The 27,511-nt window shown below is 45.9% G+C and overlaps 1 protein-coding gene across 1 annotated transcript in view; it reads left to right on the forward strand.

The window, feature by feature from the left end:
- Positions 1-10,957: 10,957 nt before the first annotated feature.
- Positions 10,958-27,511, forward strand: part of LOC115402421 (GTPase IMAP family member 8-like) — a 34,839-nt gene continuing 18,285 nt past the window's right edge. The window contains exon 1 of the mRNA XM_030110955.1: positions 10,958-11,115. The gene's annotated coding sequence lies outside the window, so the exon portion shown is untranslated. The remainder of the gene's footprint in view (positions 11,116-27,511) is intronic.

The raw sequence follows: 27,511 nt of genomic DNA on the forward strand, positions 1-27,511 counted from the left end.
TACTTGGAGGCCGAGGAGGAAGCAGCAAAACTGCTAAGGAAAATTCGGGCTTGACGAGCCAGTATGCTGCAGAGGAGGAGGAGGGGACGGACGAGCTGCGCCCTGTTAGCTTACCTCACTGCATCGGTAGGTGGGCCTAAAAACTTGGCTCATTCATTGATTAAAATACGGGAGACTCTTAACTTCAGAAAAATGGGGTCAAATTGTACCTTTTTCTGACACATACGAATACATACTGTGTATAATCCAGTGTTAATATTACCTCTGGGCTACAAATAATAGTAACATTATAAGTCCCAGCCTACCTGCCCTCCCATACAACCTTTAAACTATTATGTATTCACTCCAAAATAAAAAATGTTCACAAATTTCCTACTACTACAGTATATATACAATTATATACTATATGTTAACATCCTTGATGTATGATAAATGATTTTACATGCATTCCACATACCTACCTCCCTTTTGTTATCCATCTCGTCAGGTTCTCTCGCAGTCTATACTGTAATATGTTAAGTTAATCTGAGTACTATTGATATCTGTCTTGACTACATACATGAATACAACATGACCTACACTGGAGAGCAAAGAAACATATCAAGCATAAGCTGATGTGTAACAAAGAAACCCAGGAGTTAAAGAAAACTTAATTGAAAAAAAAAACTTCAACAGAATCTGCAACAGTAAAAGCACAAATAAGTTCGAAGTGTCATGAACTTAAATCACAATGACATCGACAAACTTTCTGTCTTTCACCAGGAGCACATGCTGTGGAACATTATGCACAGGTGAATTACAGTGTACCGATCTTGGACACCTTCTTCTCTGGAGGTGACATGACTCCAGCCTGCAGGGTGTCGAGAGAAAGCATCACAGCACTCACACAAATGCTGCCCCGGGAAAAAACTCATGGCTGGAGTCACGAGCTGGAGGTGCTGGTCACCATTTACTGGCTTGCCTGTGGAGCGTCGTACAGGGTGACAGCGGACATCTTCCACATCCCACTGGCAACGGTCTGCTGGATCATCCACAAAGTTGTGGATGAAATGATGGCGATCATCCACAACGTCATCTATTTCCCCAGGCAGGAGGAGATGGAGGACATTGGAGCTGGGTTTGCTCTCCTGGCTGGCCATCCAGTGTTTAGCCGGGCTGCAGGGCCCGTTGATGGATGCCATATCCGAATCGCTCCGCCTGCAGAACCACAAAAGATATGTTATATTAACAGAAAACAGTTCCCCTCCATCATCCCCCAGGGCATCTGTGATGCCAAAGGCAGATTCATTGATGTGTACGTCGGCAACCCGGGGTCTGTGCACGATGCCCTGGTCCTGCGCAGATCCCCAATGTACCAGCAGGCACTGTATCCACCAGCTGGATACTTCCTGCTGGGCGACGGTGGATGACACCATACCGACAACCTGTCGCAAGTGAGAAAACTTAATCTCAATATCGACAAATATTGACACTAAGGATGCACAACAAATGCCTACCATCCTTACATCACAATATATCACATGTTTCTCGTGTAAATTTTAATTACAGGCCAGGTGGAAGCTCGGTATAACCGACACCACGCCAAAGGGTGTAACATCATTGAGCGCGCATTTGGAATTTTGAAAACTCGCTGGCGCTCCATCTTCCTCCGAGCCCTGGAGATTCGGCCCATCTTCGCGCCCAAGGTGGTCGCTGCATGCTGCATCCTCCACAACGTCTGCGTGGCAGCAGGTGACATCATGGAGGAGGAGGGAGGTCCACAGATGGAAGATGGCGACGAACATGGCGATGTTGAGGTGGATCAGACGGACCTTGCAGGAGGCGACGTACGAGCCAGGCTCGCTGCTCAGCTGTCTGCGCCAGATGAGCTCCCAGCATGCCTCAGTGAACATGACTACATACAGTATAACTCAGGAGCTCCCCAGATGGAGTCATGTTCACTGTGCTCATTTGTAAATATACGTACATAGACAGACAAAGAGACAAGTGTAAATATGTTATTTGAGTTGTGTGGCATTGCAGTTTGTTTTTCATCATGTGACTGTGAGTATGTTCTGTTTTGTTTCTTGAGCAATACACTGTTGCTTTAAAAAAAAAGGATTGTCTTGGGTGAATTTCAAGAATTATGATTTATTAACAAGTTTTTCAAGAAGCGCTCGATATCTCTGTTCTCACTGCCGCTGCTCTCTCTCGCTCCTCTTCCCTGGCCAAGGCCTCTCTCTCCCTCTCCTCTTCCCTCTCTGCCTGGTCCTGGAGGAACTGGAGGACAGCATCACAGTCCCTCCCTCTCTTCCTCTGTGGCTGGCTGCCTGTCGCTCCATCAGGGGCAGAAGGGGTGGAGGCTGGAGAGCTGACTGTGCCACCTGTATTGGTAGTCAGGTTTGCTGCAACTACCAGAGGCGGACTGATGGAGTGCCGCCCCTGGAGAGCAGCATCCATGACGCTGTACCACGGCCAGGTGGCAGCAGTCACACAGCCAGCCTCCACCCCTTTCCCTGCTGGTGGGTCCCTAAGCTCCTGAAAATAGTAATTAAACACAACAACAAAAAACACAATACATATGTTAATTACACTGAGAAGCTAGGTATCTGAATATATTCCGTCTGCTAAAGGTAACTTTATCTCAGGGCCACTGCATCTGTTCTGTTGTCTGCTAAATGTCATTTTTGGGCTAGCAGACAAAAGCTCAAGTAGTTTCTTAAAAGCAATCACAGGAAGCATCTCCAGTGTAATTCAAAGCAAGCAAACAGGTAATGTACCTTGTATTTGGCCTTCAGGTTGTCCCATTTTTATTTTTTTTTGGCCTGTTTGGCCGTAACGGCAACACCTGAAGAGCTCACAAATTCTCTGAGGATATAAACAAAAACAACTGCTAACTACCAATTCAATAAATTACTAATACATGTATGAACAAATATGCATGCAATAATCCAAGCGTTCAAAAACAATACTCACTCCCATCCACATCCAGATGAATTCCTCCTCCCTGTAAAGAGGGATTCATTCCCAGAGCGCCACTGGATGAGGGCTTCGGTTTCCTCAGTAGTCCCTTGAGTGAAATAGTGAATAGTGTTAGTTTCAACGCACAACATTCACCAGTCTGAGTAGAGGAAATTTGCGAGATTGAGAAAAAAAAAAAAGAACAATCTGGCCATCGTAACTTTCACCTCTCATTTAAACCAGTTAAGTGAAGCAACTTTAAACATGAACCTTTCTTTTAGCCTAGTAGGTTTACTCAAAAGAAAAGAAAAAATGACCTCATCTCAGACATCGTTGGATTCACATAAAACGATTTATGCGTCGCGTTTGAATACAGCAGGGTGACAGCCAGCCGCAGCCGACATGAAGCAGCTGAGCACCGGGTCACCTCGGGCTACAACACCTTCCCCGAATGTCCGATATTGTCGCAACATATTTTTAAATAAGCTCAATTATGTAATAACGATCCCATTAAAATGCTTTAAAGCACTATATTCTCGCCAAAAATATTGTTAAAACCACATTACGGTGATAATTCAGAGTATTTACTCACAGTTGTGTGTTTTCTCCTCCGCCATCTCTTGCGAAATGCATTCTGGGTAATTCTGTCTTCGAAGTCTGCAAAAGTCTGGTCCGATGCAGACTCGGTAAAGTGGGCAGTTTGTAACCTTCTCATTGGCATTTGAATTTTTTTCAGAAATTGGCCAAAGCTCTGTTTTTCCTGAAAATATTCCAGCTGGTGTTGTGTGTATCGAGGTGTGTGTGGCTGCTTTATTGTGTTGTCTGGTGCTCCAGTGGGGTTAGGATTAGTGAGGAGTCCAGTATTTTTCCTGTTGGTTTAATTCTGCAGCAGGTTCAGGGAATAATTTTGGATCAGACACAGAATCAGCTGCTTCTCCTCGCTTGTTGTCGTCTGTATGAAACCTCCAACCATTTTGGAGATTTTTTCAATTCTTCCTCCTTTTTCTTTCAGTTTTACTGGAGTTTAACTTTTGCAGTAAGTTGAGTGCACTCCTCCTCCACTTGTGATCGTCCTGCAAAATAGTATTTTTGCTTCCTTTTTTTTTTTTTATTTCTGGGTCGACCCAGGATGCAGTTGTTCCATACATCTCCTTCTAATACTGCTTTCTTTTACAGCAACGATTTCCCTTTTTGTCTTTTGCTTTATTTTCAACTATCTGTTGCAACCTGCTTAATGAAGGTATTTTCGAGATAAACACAAGCTTGTGGACTGATACGTGCAAATGCTTCACTAAGTCAAAGTCCAGTTCCTGAGAGACGAGCTCCTCGGTCAAATCTAATATTTGATCCGGTCTCCCACTGGGTGTTCTGACACAGAACTGAATGCACTGTCAGACTCACCTGAGCCTCAATCAGAGACTCTATTCAGCAACCATACGTTGACACCGTTAGGTTTCAAGTTGTCCGCTGCTTCGATGGGGACCCACTTCACTCACAGTTCTCATGCACGCCTTTTAGTTCTTCAGGAATCACCTTTCTGAGGCCACTGACCTTTAGTTTAGAAACCTATTTTTTTGACTGTAATGGGACAAATAACTTAATCTCGGTTCCAGAGAGATGAAACCCTCCTGGGGCCAAATTTCATTCACTCTCTCTCTCATTTATCTCTTTTATCTCTCTGGATGTCGTCGATCCAGTTCTGTGGACCGAAACAGGACTGGCCGGCCACGGGGAAAATTATCCCTCATACGGTCTCGTATTCCAGACCCGGTCCGGCTGTCCAATGACGTATAGAATTACTAGACCGCTCACTGCCCCCTGAGAGACGGCAAATCGCAGCTGACTTCCGGTAGGGGCAAAAAGCGGATTCAGAGTGGGATCCAGCACGGTATGTGACTTTGTGTTTCGTGATTTACCAAGGTGCAGTAAACTTCTGTGTTGGAATCAAGTCACAATGCTTGAGACACATTGTGAACACCAAGCCAGGAGACCCAGGAGATTCTTTTTTTTTTTTAAATTTATCTCCTCTGAAACAGAAGTCACAAAGACAAGTGTATCCTGCGACTACGGAATGTGCAATTAATATGTCATTGTGTGCATTTTTTCATTTACTGTGAATAAACTTTTCATTTTTATTGCAATTATTGTTTCATGCTTTCATTTTTTCCATTTCTTGTCTTCCTTTGGCTGTTTCACTCAGTCTGTTGTAATTATTCTAGAAATGAGTGTCCGTTGTATTCAATGGACCCCCACTGCTTAAATTGACTTCATTTTTTATTACACTACTTTATCTCTTACATTTTACTCTGAGAAACCTCTGTGTCTGTTAAGGTATTCGGTTCAGTTCTTTATTGAGCATTAAAGCATTATTACATAAATATATTACATAAATACTCTGCATGTTCTGACTGCAACAATTGCTCCTCCAGAAACTTTTTATCGCCATTTTTGTGGGAGGAAAAAAGCAACCATTCCAAGGTATGTGGGTGTGAGCAGCTGTGAAAGTCCAACTGAATAATTTGAATTGGAGAAAATTTGTTTAAAACACTTTCTTATTTGGCATTATTTCTGTTTTGGCAGAAACATTGATTTCAATCAGCAGTTAAGGGACCATCTAGAATTTACAGGACGCTGGAACAGTGAAGACAAACGCCATATCCAATAAATTTGATAGGAGACAAATGAAGGTTGTGGTGATTATGGTGACACTGCAGTGAATCCCAGTGGTGGTATTACGTTTTCTTTTTTTGTGGTAGTTTTTTTTTTTTTTTTTTTGTGGTGTTTATCTTCACTGTTGCAGCGTCTTGTAAATTGTAGACGGTCCCTTAACCCCACAGCAGGACCGGCTGCTTATAGAAATTAATATTGTTTCTGATGCTTGATAGACAGATTCTTTTAATAAAAATGAGCTTGTAGCATATCGTCCACCTCACAGCGATGGGATGGAGGCGCCCTTTGTAAGTTACTGACGTTTTGTGTAAGAGTTATTGAGACTGAAAGTCAGCATCTGTCAACTAAAAACATGCTTTGTTTTTTCTTGTCTGTGAGGGCTAAACAGCGTTGTGATTGCCATGACAACGTGCCTAGGACAGAGATGTTACTGTCTGCTAACAGTCAGAGCCATAACATAACACATATTGTCCCATCAGTGATGACAAGTAAGCCTTGAAGTCAGTGTATTTACACTGGATTACATAGCGCCCCACTGCTTCTTGCCCCTACCGGAAGTCAGCGCCGATTTGCCATGGCGCCGCTGCTGTCCGCCGAGCAGCGAGCGGTCTAGTAATTCTATACGTCATTGGTCTAGTCATTCTATACGTCATTGGGTGACACCATAGATATCTTATAAAAACTAGATGCCTTAAGGCGGAGTCAACAACGTCGTTCACTGGTGGCCATCTTAGAACAGTGGACCACTCTGGGGCCCTCTGTGTAATCTAAGGGAAGGTGAGTGATTTACACTCACTAAAACACTCAACTCATTGAATTGTTGACGGATTTACAGACGGTTTGATTTATTACTAACGTTACGTTTCTATGATTCAAAATAAATGTTAAAATCACAACTTTTATTTTTGCATGCAGTTAAATATCTACATGTCTGACGTTTATAACAAACCAAGTCGTTTGAAAATCGATTGAAAATTGAGCAATTAATAGCTGTTTCAAAGTTGACGCTCAATTGACATTAATGTGATGAGTGAGTGAGCGGCCCTGTACCAAGATGGCCGCCATGTGACGACGTTAGTCCCCATAGGGTTACAGCGTGCACGAGCCATCTAGTGTTCTTATATGATATCTATGGGTGACACTGCCCATCAGACTGGCTTCTTCTACACCAGCTACAGATGCACAAAATACCGAGTGCCCCCTGCTGGCCAAACCTATACAGCACTACCTTAGGAGGGCTGGATACACAGGAGCAGTGGCCCATCAACAAAAAGTGACATTAACTATAAAATAAAATGGGGGGCAACTATTTTCATGCATTAAACTATATCATAGTGCCACATATGTCAGGTCTGAGGCCAGCTGCAGCCCTGAACCAGGTAGACCAGAGAACACAGCAGCAGGAGGAACCAGGCAGAGACAGACCTCAGTCTGACTGCTGAGGGGAGAGACGGCTGCTCCATCAGGGCAGCTTCCTTCATCTCCGGAGAGCTGCTCGTCTCCAAGCTTCTTCATCAGAACATTAGAGGACGGTTCCAGTCTGATCAGACACATTCTTCTCTGGGTCCACAGGCTGGCAGTGATTTTCCACTGCATGCATCATAGGGCATTGGCAGACTGTGGCTTTATTCATGGGCCCTAAAGGGTTAAATATTCCAGACAGGAGAAATCAGTCAGTGTCAGCATGAAGCAATGAGAATAACTGCATTTTTCAACAACATGATGGAGGAAAAAATACAAAATTAAGGTCATAACATGCAGGAAAGGACCGCACTGCATCACAAACATGATGGTAACGTCCAATGAAAAGAGTTACTTGAAGAAATCCATCTTTTCAGAAGGACAGACGGCATCATTCTAATAATACATTTGATTAAATTAAACAGCAGCAGCAGCAGGTTCATGAGTCGATCATGAGGCCAACATGAGCTCCAGACAGAAGACTGGAACGTCCAATGAAGACCTCAGACCAGAAAACCTCTGCTCAGAGGAAAATCCAGGATTTAGAGGAGTTCTGAAGGAAGACGGAGCAGCAGAAGCAGAGACAAACCTCCTTCAGACCAAAGGAAAGAAGAGAAGAAAGAGAAACAGGCTGCAGACGAAGGAACGAGGAACAGAATCCGTTCCTCTGTGGAACCCATAGACGGATTACTGCATGGGCAAAGTGGGCATGTGCCCAGGGCCCAAGAGCCAACAGGGGCCCTCAGCCAGGCTTTTAACTTTTTTTTATTTTTTTTTTTTGGTCCCAAACAAAAAAAAAGAAAGTATGTACAACGCAGAAGCGTAATTTACGTAGGGTTGGTAGGTCATGAAAACCCACGGGCCCTCTTGTGGTGAAATCCACTGCCGAGGATTCTTTTGTTTGTTTAAATCCGAGGTGGAATGAGCAGCAGCTGCTTCTCTCCAGCCAGAGGCGCCGCTACACACAGGGCCCCGGGCTGGAGGGGCCCCGAGGGACGACTGACATCACTCAATTTTAATGACAAATTAAAAGTACTACACTCGACGGAGTAACCGGAGTGATGGCCTAGTGGCAGAGCATCCGCCTCACAACCGGTCATGGGTTCGCGCCCCGGCCGGGTCATACCAAAGACCTTAAAAATGGTACCGACTGCCTTCTAGCCAGGTGCTCGGCGTATATAGAACGGGGTAGGGAGTCAAACACACAGAGCTACCAGTGGTCTAACCCCCCCACTGTAGCTTCCACTACTACTCACAGTAGCTGTGTGGCCTGGGGTTACGACACAGAGATAGGCGCCGCCCTACGCACTTAGCACGGGAGACTTTGACTTGACACTCGACGCTGCAACGACAGAGAGTCAAAAATCCCCCGCGTGGGGCCCTTTCCGAGTGCTCAGCGGCTAGTTGCTAGTAGGAGGGGGCCCCGACAGACGGCGGATATCAGCGACACAACTTAAATCCCACGGATAATTTACAATGACACGTCGGGAATCTACCTAATGGGGCCCCACGACTACCCGACTTGCATCAACGTGATGCATAACAAGCAGTCAATACGACGTCATGACTGCATTTGCACTTCATGCCACTAGGTGTGCTGTTTACATGTTCAACCTTATTTTACACAGACACCACAGAAGAAGAAGGCCCCTGAAGTGCAGGCTGTCTCTGCTTGTTGTGAGAAAAAGCAGCAGGACACCGTTTTTTCAGTAAAAGAGAAGAAGTGAACTTGTTACTCTTGTTGTAACCGGTGTCCTGCCAAAACTTGATTTCTGCCAGAAAGTGATTTCCAGACCGCGGAATCAGCTTTTAGCAAGCAAAATAAGCTGATTTTGACATTGTAATGTCCCTTTACTCATTTTTAAGTGGTATAAAGTCTTTTTACTCAAATTTTACTCAAATGTTTTACTCAAATGTTGAATAATGAGTAATCTAGCAATTTTGGTGCAAAAAAAAAAAAAAGAAAACGTGTCACCTCCGTGACACATCTTTATTAGCATAACAACAAGCCAGGTTAAAATCGCCACTAGCTTACCGGGATTTAACAGCGATATAAGGCAACTGGACGTACAGGAGGCTGTCAAACGCAAACACAAATAAACATCGTTGGATGATCAGAAACAAACTTGTTTGAGTCCGATTAAGACTGCTGCAGAGCCACAGAAGCTGCACTTTTCAGCTGTCTGCGGACCGGTAATCACTTTTTGGCACGACACCGGGTTGAACCGATAAAAAGTGGTTGTAAACAATAATGGTCCATAATAATGGGCTTTATGTTTGCACTTATGAGCGTTTCCCATACATTTGTTAACTTGTGATTATTATTATTATTATTATTATTATCATTATTATTATTGTTGTCGTTTACTGGACTTTTTGGGCTTTTTTTCTGTCCTCTATTCTTGTATGCCAAACATGCGGCCCCTTTGACACATATGAAAGCCCATGTGGAATACATCCCAGCTACGTCACAACAGTTTGTTTTCAAAATGGAGAAGCGGGCGCTCAGCGGTTCGGAAAAACGAAAGCTAAGGAAAGAAAAAGAGGATAAAAATTCTGCTTTGGTGCAGCAAATACCAACAATTTCAACATTTTTCTCAAGAAAACGGAGGCAAGATGATAGTAGTTCTACTCATAACAGCAGTGGCAGCAGGACTTTTCCTGGAGGAAGGCCAGGAAAAAGCCAGCAGTTTAGATAAGTTTTGTTTTATTTTATTTGAAGTGTGTTTCATTGTTAGGTGGCCTGGTACGTGCATCAGTGCTGATATATGCAGACGGATCATTGGGCGGAGTGTCGTGGACAGAGCCAGAGCTTTTTTTTTGTGGTTGTGTATTGCCCAGTGTTACGTGTGTGACACACACTCTGTTTGTATGGTGGCCGTGGGCCGTGACAAGTTTGTGTCCAGGGCCCTTGGTGATGATAATCCGTCTATGGTGGAACCTGATCCAGAACGCAGTGTGGCTGTCCACAGTGGGGACGGGGGATGTCTCCAGACCTGCTGTCCACAGCTGTCCCTGCTGTGTCCAGTCTGTCCTCGTGGTGTCTCGGCTCTTGTCCCTGCTCATGTGGATTTGGTTTGGTCTCTGCAGTTTGTGGGTTGGTCCGTCCTCCTGGACGTGTCTCACCTGACCTCTTCAGCTGGTCTGTCTTCCTGTCCATGTGTTGTGGCAGCCTGGAGCTCCAGCTGCTCCGGTGTGTCCTGCTCATCTGGATTTGGACTCTGCTTGGATTCCCGCTGCCTGACTTGTCTGGTAATCGGCCTTCTTTCCAGCGACTTGGTGTCCAGTCTGTCTCCGGGTTCCCCCCGGCTCCTGACTCCAGAACAGCTGGAAACAAGCAGGTCTTTGGCCTCAGTGGCCGTCGGGACACTTGTCCTCCCATCGTCCAGGTAGAAACCTTCCAGCAGCAACCTTCCAGACATGCTGTTTGAGCTGTCAAACTGTGTCCATTTTTCAACTCTGAATATCTTTGTACTCATCGACATCTCTGATAACATTCATCAGTTTTACAAATTCTGATTTTTTTTTTTTTTTTTTTTTTTTTTTACACATTTGAAAACCTGATTCCAAACAGCTTTTGAAGATTGTGGTCTTTCTTTTACTCATTGACAGCTCTCATTTTGGACACACACACACACACACACACACACACACACACACACACACACACACACACACACACACACACACACACACACACACACCTTCACTGAATGATCATGGTGTTTTTCAGCATTAGACTCCACTGCGTTGCAGCAGCAGCACTGCTGGACTTGGAGCGTCTCTTCTGAACTGTGGGCTGATTTCCTGTCAGAATTGGCAACCCGCCATGTTTGCATTTCCGCACCTGAGCAGAGCTGCGTCTCCTGTCAAACCACTTCCTGTTTCACTGCTGGAGAGAAGTGCGCTTCTTCACTTCACAGCTTTCGTCTCTTTTTCGTTGCGACTCTGACATAAAGCCGCCGTTCTGACTGCAGAGATCAGAGTGAAGCCTGATCTGGGTCTCGGACTTCTGCTCCATCTGACGGGTCCAGAAGACAAACGGTGAGTTTTCATGGCCTCTCTGTCTCCTTGTGTCTCGAGCTTCAGCTGCTTTTAGAGTCATTCTGAGCTGGAAACTGGACGATGGACTGATTCATGCTTCATGCTTCACATCTGCTCTGAATTTCCCTTCTTGGTTTATTTTTCTCTGTTTTCTCGCTGAGAACTGAGACTCCTGTTGAAAGTGAAAGTAAAAAACTGATCTGAAGTCCTTCAGTTCTTTCTCTCTCTCTCTCTCTCCTCAGAATGATTTCAGTGTCTGGTTTGTTCTTGTCAGCTCATCAACTCCTCAGTAGCAGAGCAGGAAACTGAGATCAGTCACTTTCTGATCCAAATCAATGACCGTTTACAGGAGGCGCCCTAGGCGAGCCCGAGACGAGCGCCCCTTGGGAGCATGCTTTTCGAGCAGTTCCGACAGTTGTTGAGCGGGGGGGGGGGGGTTGTTTCGGAGCGATGCTGAACGATACCAATCAGTGCCGAGGAGCGCCGAGGGGCGTCAGACTGCTGCAGAGCGGGGCAGCACAGACCGGGGCACATGGAGCACGGAGCATCGTGGCGCCCCCCCCGGGACGTGGCGCCCTTGGCGGCCGTCTAGTTCGCCTATGCCTAGAGCCGGCCCTGACCGTTTATAAAAACGGACGAAACTTCTGTGACGTCACCCTCAGAGGCGGGGGGCGGGGCCACAGATATCATGACATCATGACGCTGCTGGAGGTCACATGCCTGCGCGGCGGCCATCTTGCTGAGATCCCTCTGGGCCACAGCCATGAAGTCTGCAGGAGAACCACATGTTGTCACCATGAAAGTGATCAGAAACCAATCAGCTGTGAACAGACCAAAAGCTGCTCAGGAGCTGTTCAGGCTGGTTGAGTTTATTGATAGATTGGCTTTAGGATTCTATTTCTGATTCAGCGATCACTGTATAACTTTGATCATCATTATTATATTGATACGGTCATATCTATTATCGTAGCCATCATTATGATTAGTATTGGGGGGCGCATATCTGTCTGCATCTGTATGGGGTGGGGGCGGGGTGGGAGCTGTGGGTGGTGGTGGCGGGGGCGTGGATGTGGGGTTTGGTGTCCCCTTGCCTTCTGGAGGGGTTACGGTCCTTGTTACATTTAAAAGACGTCAAAAAAGTCTGGCTCGTCTTTGTGGAGGAGATTTGCGACTCACTAAAATAAAAAAGCACTCGCAGAGGTCTATATGTCAAAAGGGTGATATTTATTTCCAAACAAAATCATGTAGGCTCTCTGTGGTTGACTTTCTAAAACAAATGCATAACAAACATATTTTTAGTGGTTGAAAAACTGTCACTCCTTCAACACAAAAGGCATAACAAAGGCAAACAGCTGATCCCTGTCACTTAGTTACGGGAGTGGGACGGCTCTGCAAGGAGGAGGTGGGTGAGTCGTCATTAATAACCAGTGGGAACTGTTGTATATTTCTATGGCTAAACTGTGATTTTATTACTTTGCATTGTGACTGCTTGTGTGCCCTGTGACTGCGTCGGTGGAGGGTCACCATAGCTAAACCTTTGATCTCTTTGTGATAATGTAAGAACCACAGCCCTGAGGGACAACAGGTCTGCAACAGCCACGATAAGGAGCTGATGCCAGGTCAGAAGCCACAGGAGGCAGTTCATCGTTTATTCAGGCTGCATTCCGGTCACATATGGCCTGCTGAGATGAGCTGGATTGTGGTTAAAGGCCCCAAGCTACGGTGTTGTAACCGCAGGACCGCAGATCTTAAGCATGATTGCTGACTCCTGAAGAAGAGGAGTCCCATGTGCCACCCTTAATTATGCAAAAACCAAGGATAAAGGTGTCGCTCTACCAACAATCGGGGCCATTGAGCCTGGGGTTCAGACTGAGATCTGTTCTCGCAGGGCTGATGGACCGAGAGCCTCGTATTTTGATTTTATTGCTAGCATGAGACCTTCTTCGCTGTCTGATCATCCTCAGTCAAATAAAAGAATCTGTGCTGAGACTTAGAGGTTTCAAGCATCCTTTTTTCATTTCAAACTCAGTCTCAACAGAACATGGCATATCATTATGTATGTAACATCTTGAAGCCCTCTGAGGCAACTGTTGTTGTGATACTGGGCTATACAAAAATAAATTGATTGATTGATTGATTATGCTTTAAAATTAAAAATCATCATCATCAACATTTAAATAATAACATAGTAATTTGATCAACAGGCTCCAACAGGGGCTGGGGGATGGGTGGTGGGTGAGGTGGGCGGACAGTGAAGGGAGCGGAGGAATTCGGATGGGAGGGTTTTGGGGGGTTGTGGTCATAGACATAAAGAGTAGACCCCGCTTGGGGCGCTGCGCAGCGAGAAATACGACCGCCATCTTGGTCCGGTGGAGAGGCGCAGACGCTCCAGTCATTCCTACGGGGATTCAGCCGGAGAACTGTGTGTGACACCTGTGTGTCGGACGGTAAACATTTTTTTTAACATGACACCTGACTGTAGAGTCATTTGCAAACAGCTCGCTTATTCATAAATATAGAAACTTTTCGGGACAGATTTGCATTAACTTGAAAAATGAGAACAGAGAGGTTCAAAGAAACTTTAAGGAATAAAATAGAATGAAAAAGGAAGAAACTGAGCTAATTTTTAAGATTATTTTGTGGTGATCTCCTGTTTTATTTTGCATATTTCCTAAAGACAGAAATGTGAGGAAGAAGTGGGAGATCGCTCCAAGGAGGGAGAAATTCCGAGCTAGTGACTCATCTGTATAGTGAGGCTTCAGAGAGCAGGATTTCCACAGGACAGGACAGGACAGGACAGGACAGGACAGGACAGGACAGGACAGGACAGGACAGGACAGGACCGGACCAGACCGGACAGGTTGTCTGCCTTACAGATGGCGTTATTCCATCCACCTTTTTTTGTGCACATACAGTATAGTCAAAACAATATGAGTATGTGCATGGGAACAAAAAAAGCCAAAAGGCTTGTACAAATGCTGCTCCTGCACAAACTCAAAGTGAAAAAAAAAGAAATGATCATGTAAAAGTCTTACATAAGAAGATGATATAAAATCCAGCACAAAAATAGAAAAAGAAAAATAAAGAGAAAAGAAAAGCAAAAAACAGAAATCCTATAAAATATAAACAAAGCATAAACAAAACAGACAATCCAAAGCAATTCCCATGTATCTCATATCTGTCAGTGTGTTTGGTTTCGGTCGGATATTACAATATTAAATTGTTCCTTAAAGGTGCATTGAGGAGTTTGCACGTTTTATATGAAACAACGGCTCCTGCGGGCATTGGGCGTAACTGCAGCTTAGTGAAACGCTTGTGTCTGTGGCTTGGGTGCCGTACATGCACGGAAGAGAGGAACTCCTTCCTCGCTCGTTTAGTGGCGCTCGAGTAAAATTTAAGTTTCTTTTGCCTGGTGGGGTCTGTGCTGGAGTTGTGGCAGTGCTAGAAGCCGGTCTTTTCTTACTTTCTGGAAGCTCCATCCTCAATACTGCTAAGTTACTGCTCGCTAAGCATCTGGAGTAATGGCGGACAAAAACGAAACTTAAAGTCCGAGTTAAGCAAAAATAAATTAGTGTCATCAGTTTGTCACACTGCATAAACGTGTCATTAACCACTGAGCCAAATTTGAATGATTAAAAAAATTGCTAAGTATAAAATAAGGTCTCAAAATCATGGAAAAACAAGCACTTCTCTCTGCTGTGAAACGCTGGGGGCGTGTCAGCTGGAAGCGCTGGAATGACGCCCACAGCGGGAGGCGAGCCGCCTCCCTCCGTGTAACTGTGACAATGGAAGCTAGCGCTAACAGCCTCATCAGACGGGCCCAGCTCTACCAATTTGAGCCATCAGAGCCAGAAACTGACTCTGAGTCAGATGCTGAGGAGCTCAGCCTCGCTCCTCACAGTCTCCATCAGAATGGTCATTTATTTGTTTTAATTAAACAGTGGGATTCCCCCGGTCCGCACTAGTTCTAAGCCAGCTGCTAGGCGCCAGCCGAGTCGACCCATGGCTCCCCCGCCCGCCGCAGGTCCGCAGCTGGGGAGATCCGCGGGAAGGGCCCGGCGCGTGTCCAGAGTCACCGCCGCTAACCGCCGACCCGACCCCCTCCGAAACCGACCCGCCTTCCGCGGCAGCGTCAGACACCACGCCACAGAGGAACCCCTGTGACCCCCGGGGAGAAGGCCTCCCGGACCCGGTGGCGGGCCCGGGGTGAGCCCACCCCTCCCCCGAGGATGACGGCAACCCGCGAGGCAGGCCGCGTGGGTTTATTTAGCTAACGGCATCGTTACCCTGCACACTGTGGCACCCAGGAAAGATGCAGGAGCGACGTGGAGGTGACAGGCCTGGTTAGCAGACTGGCTGACTGGTTAGCTAGCTGCAAACTGTCGTACGAGATGCTATCCGAGACTCAAAAGCTAGCGGGAAAACCACCGATGCTAATGCGCTAGATGTATTTATATCGCTCAGCATCCGGGGGGCGGGTTTATGCTAATGAGGGCCGCGTTATGTAACACGGCCCTGATCTCTGACCCGCCCATTAAATCCTGAACACAGAAGTGCTAAAAAAAAGTCTGTGAAGTCTACCTCCAAAATTAAATCATAAATGGAGGAATGGCTTTTATATGTTGTAAAGAAACACATTTATGACCTATTTAAGGTATTTAGAAGAAAATGGCTGATTTTGCTTAACTCGGACTTTAAGGCAATCAGGTCAGTGGGAGTGCACATTACATCACATCATATCCCAAAAAATTCTGGTGACGGACCGGCACTGCAACTTTCAAGTGACAATTTAACGGTGTTAGCAGTACTTCCAATGAATATATCAGGGCATACTGTACACATCATTGAATATTTGTAACATATGTATGGAGGAAAATAAGTATTTTTAAAGTTGAAAAACTCCTTAATGCACCTTTAAGTTGCTTTTGTAGTTGAACATAGGCGAAGCAGGGACAGGCACATTAATATCTGGATTTTCCCCCAGTGGTCAAGAGAAATAACCGATTCCAGCGTTCACAATGATCATGATCGAGAAAATCCGTCTAAACAGATGATCTCCCCCCCCCCCCCCCCCCCCGACTCCCCAAAAAAAACAACAAGACACACAAAATGAGTAGAAAATAAGCAAAAACAACAAAACAAAAGAAAAGGGAAAAACAAGCAAAAAGACAACACGAAAAACATGCTTTAAGTGTGTTCAAAGTCTTTAACTTTCCAGATCTCCTCCAAAGAGTAGGAGCATCACAATAAGGCTGTTAGCATTGTTGAGGGGAAATATTCTGTTGATTATAGGGCATAAATTATTTATCATTGTGATTCTCTCTCCCTCTCTCTATCTGTCTGTCTGTCTGTCTTTGTCTTGTCTTCATTTTAAAATAGACAGTCTGCTTCTATATGACATATTATATTATGACGTGTATATATAAATAGGTAAATAGATACTGTATATAAAATTAAACTAAACAAAATATGAATAAAACATTTTAAATTATCCTATTAAAACTGCCAGTTATTAATAATTATTGAGACATAGCAGGAACCTAGCTCTAAACCTAGATATATTCATATATTGTGTAATTATTACACTGTGGCATACAGCTCTGCCGGCATCTTCTAAAATATTATTTCATTCATTATAAGTATTTGAAAACGCCAAAAATTGTGGCCTCTATCATGCCTCTTTGAATGACTCTTGCAGATTAAAAACAATGTGAAGTATTGAGCGAATTATGATTCATTTAATGCGCTGAGACTTCACTGCTCCGGTCAAATAGCATTGCAGAGTGAGGCGGACGACCGGACCAAGATGGCAGCCCCATTTCTAGACAGCACTCATTTGTGGTAGCGGCCGATGCGGGGTCTACTCTATATTATAACAATAATAATAATACATTTTATTTATAGACGCCTTTCAAGACACTCAAGGTCACCCTACAAAGAGAAGAGAATAAAAAACAGATGCAAATACACAGGTTAAAACATAAGAAAGGTAAAATTTACAAATACATATTTAGCAAATTAAAACAGAAGGAGGACTGAAAGTCAGAGTGAGTAAGCTTGTCTGAACAGGTGGGTTTTGAGAGTGGATTTGAAAATGTGTAATTAGTTGATGTTTCTGATGTCAGGTGGGAGGGAGTTCCAGAGGCGGGGCTAAAGGCTCTGGAGCCCGTGGTGGTCATGCGAGCAGGGGGGATGGTGAGACTGAGAGATGAAGAGGATCTTAAAGACCGGCTGGGTGTGTTTATGTGGAGTAGATCAGTGAGGTACGGAGGGGCGGGGTTATGGAGGGCCTTGAATGTTAACAGAATGGTTTTATAAATGATACGGTGAGTGACTGGAAGCCAGTGAAGCTGCTGGAGAACTGGGGGGATATGATGGAAAGAGGGAGTCGTGGTGATAATTTGGGCTGATGCATTCTGGACCAGTTGGAGTTTATGGAGGGATTTGAGTGGAAGACCAGAGAGAAGTGAATTACAATAGTCGAGACGAGAGTGGACCAGGATGGCAGTGCTGGCAGGGGTGAGGGAGGGACGGAGACGATTAAAGTTAGGGTAGACGATGTTGTCCAACAGCATTTTTTGTCATACTGAGTGAAACGCTCCTTGCCTCCTGGGAGAAGTCAATACATTATGTGGACGGAAAAAAGTGCGGAAAAAATCTGACAACTGTAGCGGCCAAAGGAGTGTAAAAACTCCGACCAATCGTAAGGCGCGGACCGCTCTTAAGGAACCAATCAAATCCCTTCGCCGTTCTACCAGCCCACTGCGCGTTCATTTCAATGGCGTGCACTGGCCCTGGTTCAGTGCGCGCGCGCGTTGCCAAGGCGCTCGCGGCTCGCGTGAAAAATCAAACGAAGCGGAGCGGGCGCGCTGCGCTCCTGTGCGCGTTGTGTGCGGGCAGTCAGAAAAGTTAATAACATTGGAGGCGATCACAAACTCGCGTGCGCGCACGGCACTTCCGCATCCAGTGCGTTCGCTCCCAACTGGAGCTCCTCCAATGGGGTGGGAGCTGGGCGGAGCCTTGGGGAGACGCTACATTCGTGCTACATGCTAGTTTTCCAAGATCGGCGACCCGAGATTTAATGTTACGGAGATGAAAGTAAGCAGATCGGGTGATGTTATTGATGTGAGTTTTAAATGGCAGAGTGCCGTCGAGGACGACACCCAGACTCTTGACCTGCGGGGAAGGAGAAAAGGTGGAGTTATCGATGGTGATGGTGAAAGTATTGGTTTTAGTGAGACTGATTTGGAGCCAATGAGGAGAACCTCAGTTTTGTCGCTATTCGGTTTGAGAAAATTAGAGGAGAACCAGGATTTGATTCCCTGCAGACAGACAGAGGGGTGGGGGCTGGGGGTTGGAAGAGAAGTAAAGCTGGGTGTCGTCCGCATAGCAATTAGGGCTGCAGCTATCGATTATTTTAGTAATCGATTAATCTATCGATTCATTTGATCGATTAATCGATTAATTGGATAATATATATATTTATATATAAATACACACACACACATATATATACATATATGTGTGTGTGTGTGTGTGTGTGTGTGTGTGTGTGTGTGTGTATTATTCATTTTTTGTTTTTTAACATTTCTTTTTATTTTATTTTGGCAAACATAAAACTCACCCCTGACAGAAAAATGAACTACTATTAATGCTCACTCATTACTAGGATGAAGACTGCACTTTAAATTCACAAAATATTTAAATAAAAAATAAATAAAATACCTGAGAGAGGGCTAAAGCCTTACCTTCATTATAAAAAAAATGCACATGAAAGCTGATTATTAAAAAATACTTCAGCAGGCAATATTCAGTATTATCAAACAATTCCTATTGATATTAATTTGCCATCTGTCTTGTGCAAAAAACAAACAAAAATAAGAATACTCAGGCTGAGTCCAAAACAGCACATTCACCTTTTTAAACTGACAGCTGCCCTAAAATTTTAAAGTGCATTCAAAGGAGTGCAAAACAACGATTTCAGAATACAGTCACTTTTTTTTTTTTTTTTTTTAAGCGTCAACGTGGTGCTGTTATAATACGCCAGCTCCGCTTAGCAGTGCAGACTTTGCACCGAGCTCTTCCGTTTTTTTCGTTTAAAGTTTAAACTTTTGACATTTTCTGGCGTTTTCTTTGTTGTCCTTCCTCCTTTTCACCAGCATTTTCTTCGTTCTGCTCTTCAACGCCCCAACGCGCCACGGAAACGCGTCGGACGCGTCGCGACGACGCGTTGCGTTGTCGCGACGCGTCTAGTCGCGGCTGGACCGCGCGTTCCCATTTGTTTTCAATTGTATTTTGACGCAACTCCATTTCTCGCGTCGTTTCACGGCGCTATGCTCCATCCCCTTGCTCCAACATGTCCGTGCGTCTTACACTCTCGTGCGGAAACATGCTGCGCTTTAGTTCCGGGCGCTACACGCTAGCGGTTTCACGGTAGTTTCACTGTACACAATTAATAAACGAATCCTCGAAGCAACAGAATTTAATTCGAAGCTTTTTTATAATGGAATTATTCGATTTATTCGATGAATCGTTTCAGCCCTAATAGCAATGAAACTGTCTGTTATATTTCCGGAATATCTGGCCAAGGGGGAGAAGATAAATGATGAAGAGGACGGGACCAACAACAGAGCCTTGGGGAACACCAGAGGAGAGGGGCAAGGAATGGGATGTGAATGTTTTTAACTGAATGAACTGAGTGCGGCCAGAGAGATACGATGTAAACCAGTCCAGGGTTGTGCCAGATAAACCAATAGATGCCAGTCTGTGGAGAAGGATGGAATGAGAGATGGTGTCAAAAGCTGCACTCAGGTCTAAAAGGATGAGGATGGATAAAAGTCCGGAGTCTGCTGCCATCAGGTCGTTGGTTATTTTAAGTAGAGCATTTTCTGTGCTGTGGTGGGGACGAAAACCAGACTGGAATTTCTCAAAGAGGCTGTTATTGGAGAGGTGAGAGTGGATTTGGGAAACAACTGTTTTCTCCAGAATTTTTGAGAGAAGTGGCAGATTAGAAATGGGACGAAGATTATGAAAGTTATTGGGGTCAGAACCAGGTTTTTTGAGAATTGGAGTTATTGCAGCGGATTTCAGAGGCGATGGAACAGAACCAGAGGTGAGGGAGGAGTGGATGATGGCAGTGATCAGAGGTGACAGGGAGGGGAGGCAGGCTGTGATCAGAGGGTTGGAAGAGGGTCAAGTTGACAGGTGGATGATTTTGATTTTCTGATTAGTTTGCATATTTCAGCAGAAGAGGGAAGGTGGAAATGAGAGAGTGGCTGAGAGATGGAAACTAAGGGATCAGGGGGATGAACTGGAGGAGGTGTAAGAGGTCAGTTGCGGGTGGATATTATCAGTTTTTGCAGTGAAAAAGTTCATGAATGAATTACAGTAGCTGCTGGAGTAAAAGTGAGGGGGGAGGTGTCTGGAGGGCGCAAGGAGTTATTAATGAGAGAAAACAGAGTCCGGGTGTTCCTATCACCTGCACTGATGAGACCTGCATAATATTGTGATTTGGCTGCGTTAATGGAGTCCTTATACTGACAAACATGGTGATGGTATTACCTTTGGAGTGGGTGGGGAAATGAATATGTTGTTGAAAGCCAAAACTGTCCAGGCATGATGAGAAGTCCATAGTGAGAGAATGATTCGTATTGTCCATGTGAATATTAAAATCACCGAGCAGAGCGACATTGGGGGAAAGGGTGCAGAGGTAAGTGAGAAGGGAAGAAAGTTCATCAATGAAGTCCTTGTTGTGTTTGGGTGGGCGGTAAACTGTAGCTATTAGAGTCGGTGTAGGTCCAATCACCTGAAGTATCACTGATTCGAACGATGAATATGCCGGGGCTGAGAGAGACTGAACTCTCCACTTCTCACGGTGAATTATCGCGAGACCTCCTCCCCGGCTGGTGAGACGAAGCTGACAGAGGTAAACAAACCCAGGTGGAATAGATTCATTCAGCTGGGAAAAGTCATTGGGTTGCTGCCAAGTCTCTGTTAAGCATAGAAAATCCAGTTTACGGTTGAGGATGAGGTCCCGAAGAAGAAGACCTTTACCGGAGAGCGAGCGGATGTTAAATAGTCCGACAATGACATTGCTGTGGTCGGCGGTTGTGCTAACGTTAGCCGACCTGGCGAGACTGGCCAGCACACCGCGGTCCACTTTCCTGCCAGACCTTCTCCGAGCACGACGTGTGGACCAGATGGAGTTGATGGCTGAAGAGTTGTTGACGTGGAAGCTCCTGCGAGACCCACGGTGGATGTACCTCCAATGCGGGAGGTGGGCGATGCCCGGGAAAAGGTGCAGCACCGGCGGTGGAGGAGCCAGATGGAACCGCAGGCGGAGGAGCTCAGCAGCCATATACTGGAGAAGAGCTGCAAATGGACTGAGTAAGGGGAATAATAAAATCCCAGCGAGGATAAACCATGAAACCAGCCTCTTTATCCGCATGATGGAAGGGTGGTGGTGGCAGCTTTTTTTAAAAAATTTAAAAAGTTTTAAAAGTACCGGTGAGCAGCGGCAGCAAGTCGCCCCAGCGTTCACTCGACCGGAAGAAACCTGAGTAAGCCAAACTTCTGCTTGGTGAATCAATAGCCCGCAGCTGGTCTTCAGGTTGAACTGAGTTTGATTAGGAAGCAGATGCCTCATAAACTACCTGCTCCGAGCGGTTGATTATGTATTCCTGGTGTATTTCTGGTATTCCTGGTGTATTACGTCTATGGTTGTGATACCCTGGCTCTTGGGATACACATGTAGCCCAGTCTAAAATTAATATTGTAGACTATCTTTATAAAACGAATGGCTCAGTTAATTAAAATATTTCATAAATGTGTGAATGGAGAGAAAGTGTTATAAAAGTCTGAATAAATAATTTGGTTAGTTCATTTAAATTTAATCGTTAAGATGTTTTGAGTCACCAAAAGGTTTCGTCTTGTAAGAATGTATTTTAAAACAAGTTTGTTTGAAAAGTTTCTGTTCTGTTAACTACCTGATGTGTTGTTATGTCAATCTTTTGATTTCTGTTGTCTCATTGGATGAAGCATCTGTAGCAGCCAATTGGAAGTGATGGGTGTGGTCTGACGTGTTTGTGTGTGTGTGTGTGTGTGTGTGTGTGTGTGTGTGTGTGTGTGTGTGTGTGTGTGTGTGTGTGTGTGTGTGTGTGTGTTAGCATTCAGAACCTCAGCTCCCTGCAGGAGGGAAGCAGAGTTAACCAGGAAGTCTGGTGAAAAAAAAAGTCTTTAAAGCGGGTGGATGTCAGTCTACTGTTTGTTTTGGGCTGTTTTACCTGGATGTCATGTGAGTACTCCATGCGTTAATGTATGTAGACAGAATGTTTTGCACAGAAATGTAAAATGCTAATTGCGATTAGCCACGTAGCATGCTAATGCTAAGCTGAGTCTCGTGGTTTGGTTCATTTCATATGCAAAGTGTGGAGATGTAAATGAGATTTTAGCACTAAAGAGTTAAGCCAGGTTTACACTTGAACGATTCTGTGGCATGCATTGGCACGAACCGAGTGGCAAACTACTCGTAAAGTGGCGTGAAGCGTGCGTAAGTGTTCGGAAACCCGTCGTGACTGTTTGCCATATCGGGACGAGAATTTTGAAATGTTTAAAATTTTGGTCAAGACAAAATATCACGAATGGGCCATGAACTCCTCGTGAACGCGTCGGGACAGTGTGGGAGAATGCGTGCCAGTCGTGGCCACCGGCGAGTACCCCACTGTCGCTGCAGCATAAAGTGTAGTGCCTTTAATTTGTCATTGAAATTGACTGATGTCAGCCGTCCGTCGGGGCCCCCTTCAGCTCATGGCCCCAGGCAGCGCCTTTTCTGCTGCTCGTCAACACAGAACAACTGCAGGTATTTTTTCTTCTCCGCAATGATGGTGTCTCTGGCATTCAGCATGTTGTCTGTTCCACAGCAAATCCAAAAATGATCCGGGGTTGAGGAAGCCCGCTTTTTATATGACGTGCGTCACTGCGCGCGCAACCACGTCGTGCCAATGCGGGAAGCTCGTAAACTATGCGCAAACTACTGTATTTTCGGCACTATAAGGCTCACTGGATTAATATGCGCACAGTCAATGAATGGTTTTTATTAAAAAAAAAATCATACATGGGGCGCACCACATTTTAAGGCGCATAGGATGTATAGAATAGTATGAGTGAAATACATATTGGCAGTCTCGGTGGTTACATTCTCGGTTGAAATGTGTGAGTAAAGCGACATATCAGAGCCAGTTTGACTGAGGATCGCTCCTCTTCACGGATGTGCAGCTCAGGAGGCCACGACTGTTCGAACTCGCTTGGTCACCGGGGTTCAGCCAGCTGCCGTCTCCTGAGTGAAGTGTCCCACCGACAGCTCAGCCGCTGCCAGCCAGCCGCTCCCGGCGTCCCGGCGGGTGGGCTGCCGGGCGGGGGCCGGCCATTCTCGGAGTCGCAGTGTGCAGGCTGCCGCCCAGCGTCCAACCGCTCCCCACGTCGGCCGGCTGTGCAGCCGCGTGCGGTGCTCCGTTCTGATTAAACTAGCTAGCTTAGCAGCTTAGCAAACAGGGGTTGTTTGCGCATATGATCAGGGTGATTACCGTAATTCCCGCAAAAAGGCGCATCGAATTATAAGGCGCTCTGTTGGATTTTCAGAAAATTACAGGCTTTTACGTGCGCCTTATAGTGCGTAAAATACGGTATGCGTGAATGCGTCGTGAATGCGTGGTGCCAGTTTGCGACACTGACGTGAACTATTCGTGAACTAGTCGTGAACAGTGTGGGAGCCTGCCGGTTTGTGACTCCAGATTGGCACGCCTTGCCACAACAACATCGTGGCAAAAAGTCGTGCAAGTGTAAACCTAGCTATACTCTCAAATAGAGGTCAACCGATTCATCGGTTTGGCCGATCAATCGGCCCGATAGGATGTTTTACAAACTATCGGAATTAACGGCAAATGGTCCCGATAGTGGCCGATGGCTGGGTTTTTTTTTTTTCGGCAGCGCCAACTTCTCCTTCCCTCACCTGCTGCTCTCTGTCTCTCTGATCACCGAGGGGAGGGGCTGCTCTGCACACACAGCGGAATGGAGGTGGGGAGGGAGAGAGAGAGAGAGAGAGAGAGTGAGAGGGAGGGAGAGAAGAAGGACGTGGAGACGATGATTAGCATCACTGTAAGCTAAGTGTATTAAAACCTTCACAAGTTGAAAGTCAACATACATAACCTCCTTTGTGGAGGAAATAAGTTCCACCTGTTCAACAAGCAGAAACATGCATCATATGTTAGCATAAACAGCGACGTTTCCACAGCCAAGTTTTACACAACCACACATGCTTGTTAAGCTAACAGCTCGTTGGAAACACCTAAAAGAAAGCTGTCTCTATGAAGTCAGTTCATCTTACTTTGCCATGAATCTTTAAATTTGGCAATTTTAGCCGCTGTTTGAGACAAACCAGTGCCCCCCAACTCGATTTTTTCCCACAGATATTATGGAGGTTATACTGACTTTGCGATTGGAAACTTTACTGTTCCTGCAGTGGGTTAGATAGGCTATGTTTGGAAATGAATTCTGAATTTATTCTTTCAAAAAAGATAGCCTAATTAAAAAAAAACTAACCATTCTTTGGTAGTGATAAAGAACACAACTGTTTAGAGTGTATAAGATATAAGTGAAGGATAAAGGTTACAGCTTATGGGAGGATGAGAAAATCACAGTTCAAATCCCTTCAGTCTATATGCCTTGTTTAACTAGTGTTATTATTATTTTTTATGGCATACAGTATCATCATTCACAAAATGTGAAGTCACCCCCCCCCCCCCCCCCCCCATTAAATAACAAAATTATCCATGTCAACTTTAATAGATATTGAATACACATAAGTTTCAATTAAATACATTGATTTTTATGTTTTCTTTGCAATTGTATACATTTGGATAATGTCCAGTAGTGCTAATAAAGTCAGAGAGTGTTAATTTCCAACAGTGTTTAAATTTTTTCGGGGGGGGGGGGGGGGGCTGGGCTATCGGCCAATTAACCGGCTATCGGCTTTTTCCTGCTCCAAACTATCGTTATTATTTCGGCCTTTAAAAATCCACTATCGGTCGACCTCTACTGTCAAATGTACAGTGGACCAAGGATGCTGTCTTTGGACCCTGCTGTGGATGAGATTGGCCGCTGGTCATCTGGATTGTTCTCCGGTGCTGCTGAGCTGGTGAAGCCTGCTGAAGCTGCTGTCTAGCTGGTCGCCACTACTTGCCAGTTGAGTTGCGGAGTTGTGAGTGCTATTCCTGCAACAGGTGCACATGCAATTTTATTTTCTAGCTTGCACAGCAAGTGAAGAGGCCATTTTTGTTTGGAAGACCACAACGCACCCAAGCAACATCAGGCCGGCAACGATCCAAGAAGGAACTGAGTAATTGGGGATTACAAGGAAATTGAACTGAGGTCAACAAAAATGAGAAAAAAAAAAAAAGATACTTACAATTGAATGTAACTGGAAAATTGTGGCAGCGGCAGGCGCCACTTGGGGCCGCTGTACTGTTATACTGTGTGTTTGGTGCTGCAAGGCATCATGGGAGGGGATTGTTCGGGCCGTCTCATGCCGTATTTTGTGTTTAATTGCGTTAAAATGAACTTCCTTTTGTTCTAGATGTGTCAAGTAATTGTTTTTCTATGTGTTGATGCCATTTTCCCGCTCTTTTTGTTACGGTCTGTACTGAGGCTCAGATGCAGACAGCAAGACGGAGGCAGGTCTGAAGAGTGCAAAGAACAGTTTATTCTGGGGGGTCAGGAAGCGGCAAGTCCAGGCGGCAGGTCTGAATGGGCACTGTCCGAATCGTCGGTGGCGAGCTTCGATTTTGGCGTCCTGGCTCTGCGTCCTGAGACTGTCCGGGGCAGGTGGGCGGCTGGAGAGGCAGAGAGCTGCTGGGCGCTGCGGCAGGCTGATCGGGACTCCAACTGCAAACAAGGAATAACTTGGTCAGCTTGGGAAGTTACGAAGCTGAATGTGCTTGCACATGTCACACTCGGGCGTAGATGTTACGATCCAGCGCTGACTCTCAGCCTGGGCGTCACTTAAATAGTGCCAGTGCCCCAAGCAGCTGAAAGTCATCCCGCTGACGAGCTGAACCCATGCTGCAGCAAGCCTCCTCTCCAGCTCCACCCACCTGAAAAACAAAAACAAGAACCCACACAGCGACACTAGGAGGCCGCTGCCATGCGGGTCATGACACTTTTTATGTGAAGTTTTCATTTACGTTATGTCGGCCCAGGAGTGAGAAGGGTCGGCATGAGAGTGACCTGGCCTGTCTGCGGGCGGCAAAAAGTCAGAGCCAAAGTGCCTAGTTGTTGTAACAATAAAGCTTTGGTGTGTTTAAACCAAAAGAGCCTTCAGTACTCTGGTGTTGCTGATGCTGCTGCTAGTGCCACTGCCACGCCTAGCACTGCTAGCACTGCTGCTAATGCCGTCGCCGTGGCTAGCACTGCCGCAAGCACTACCGCTAGCGCCGCTGCTGCAGCTAGGACTACTGCCAATGCCGCCGCCGTGACTAGCACTGCCCTGAGCACTACCGCTAATGCCGCGGCGGCGGATAGCACTGCTGCTAGCACCGCTGCGAGAGCCGCTGCCACACCTACTCATAGCTTTGTTGTTTTAACAATAAAGTAGCAGTGTGTTGGGACCTGAAGAGCAATCACAATCCTGCTGCTGCCGCCACCGCCACTCACAGCTCAGTTATAACAATAGAGCTGCGGTGTGCTGGAACCTGAAGAGCATACTCAATCCTCCTCAAGTCGCTGCACCGTGCTACAATATGTTTTCTAAATAGTTTATTTTGCTAAAATCTGTTTTGCCTTTAGTTACACTGTATTGTCCATCCATCCATCCATCCATCCATTTTCTACCGCTTATCCGGGGCCGGGTCGCGGGGGCAGCAGTCTCAGCAGGGATGCCCAGACTTCCCTGTCCCCAGACACTTCCTCCAGCTCCTCTGGGAGGATCCCAAGGCGTTCCCAGGCCAGCCGAGAGACATAGTCTCTCCAGCGTGTCCTGGGTCTTCCCCGGGGTCTCCTCCCAGTGGGACATGCCCAGAACACCTCCCGAGGGAGGCGTCCAGGAGGCATCCTGAACAGATGCCCGAGCCACCTCAGCTGGCCCCTCTCGATGTGGAGGAGTAGCGGCTCTACTCCGAGCTCCTCCCTGGTGACTGAGCTCCTCACCTTATCTCCAAGGGAGCGCCCAGCCACCCTACGGAGGAAGCTCATTTCAGCCGCTTGTATCCGGGATCTTGTCCTTTCTGTCATGACCCAAAGCTCATGACCATAGGTGAGGGTGGGAACGTAGACTGACCGGTAAATCGAGAGCTTTGCCTTTCGGCTCAGCTCCCTCTTCACCACAACGGACCGATACAACGACCGC

This window comes from Salarias fasciatus, chromosome 15 (assembly GCF_902148845.1).
Source record: "Salarias fasciatus chromosome 15, fSalaFa1.1, whole genome shotgun sequence".
NCBI classification, from domain to species: Eukaryota; Metazoa; Chordata; class Actinopteri; order Blenniiformes; family Blenniidae; genus Salarias; species Salarias fasciatus.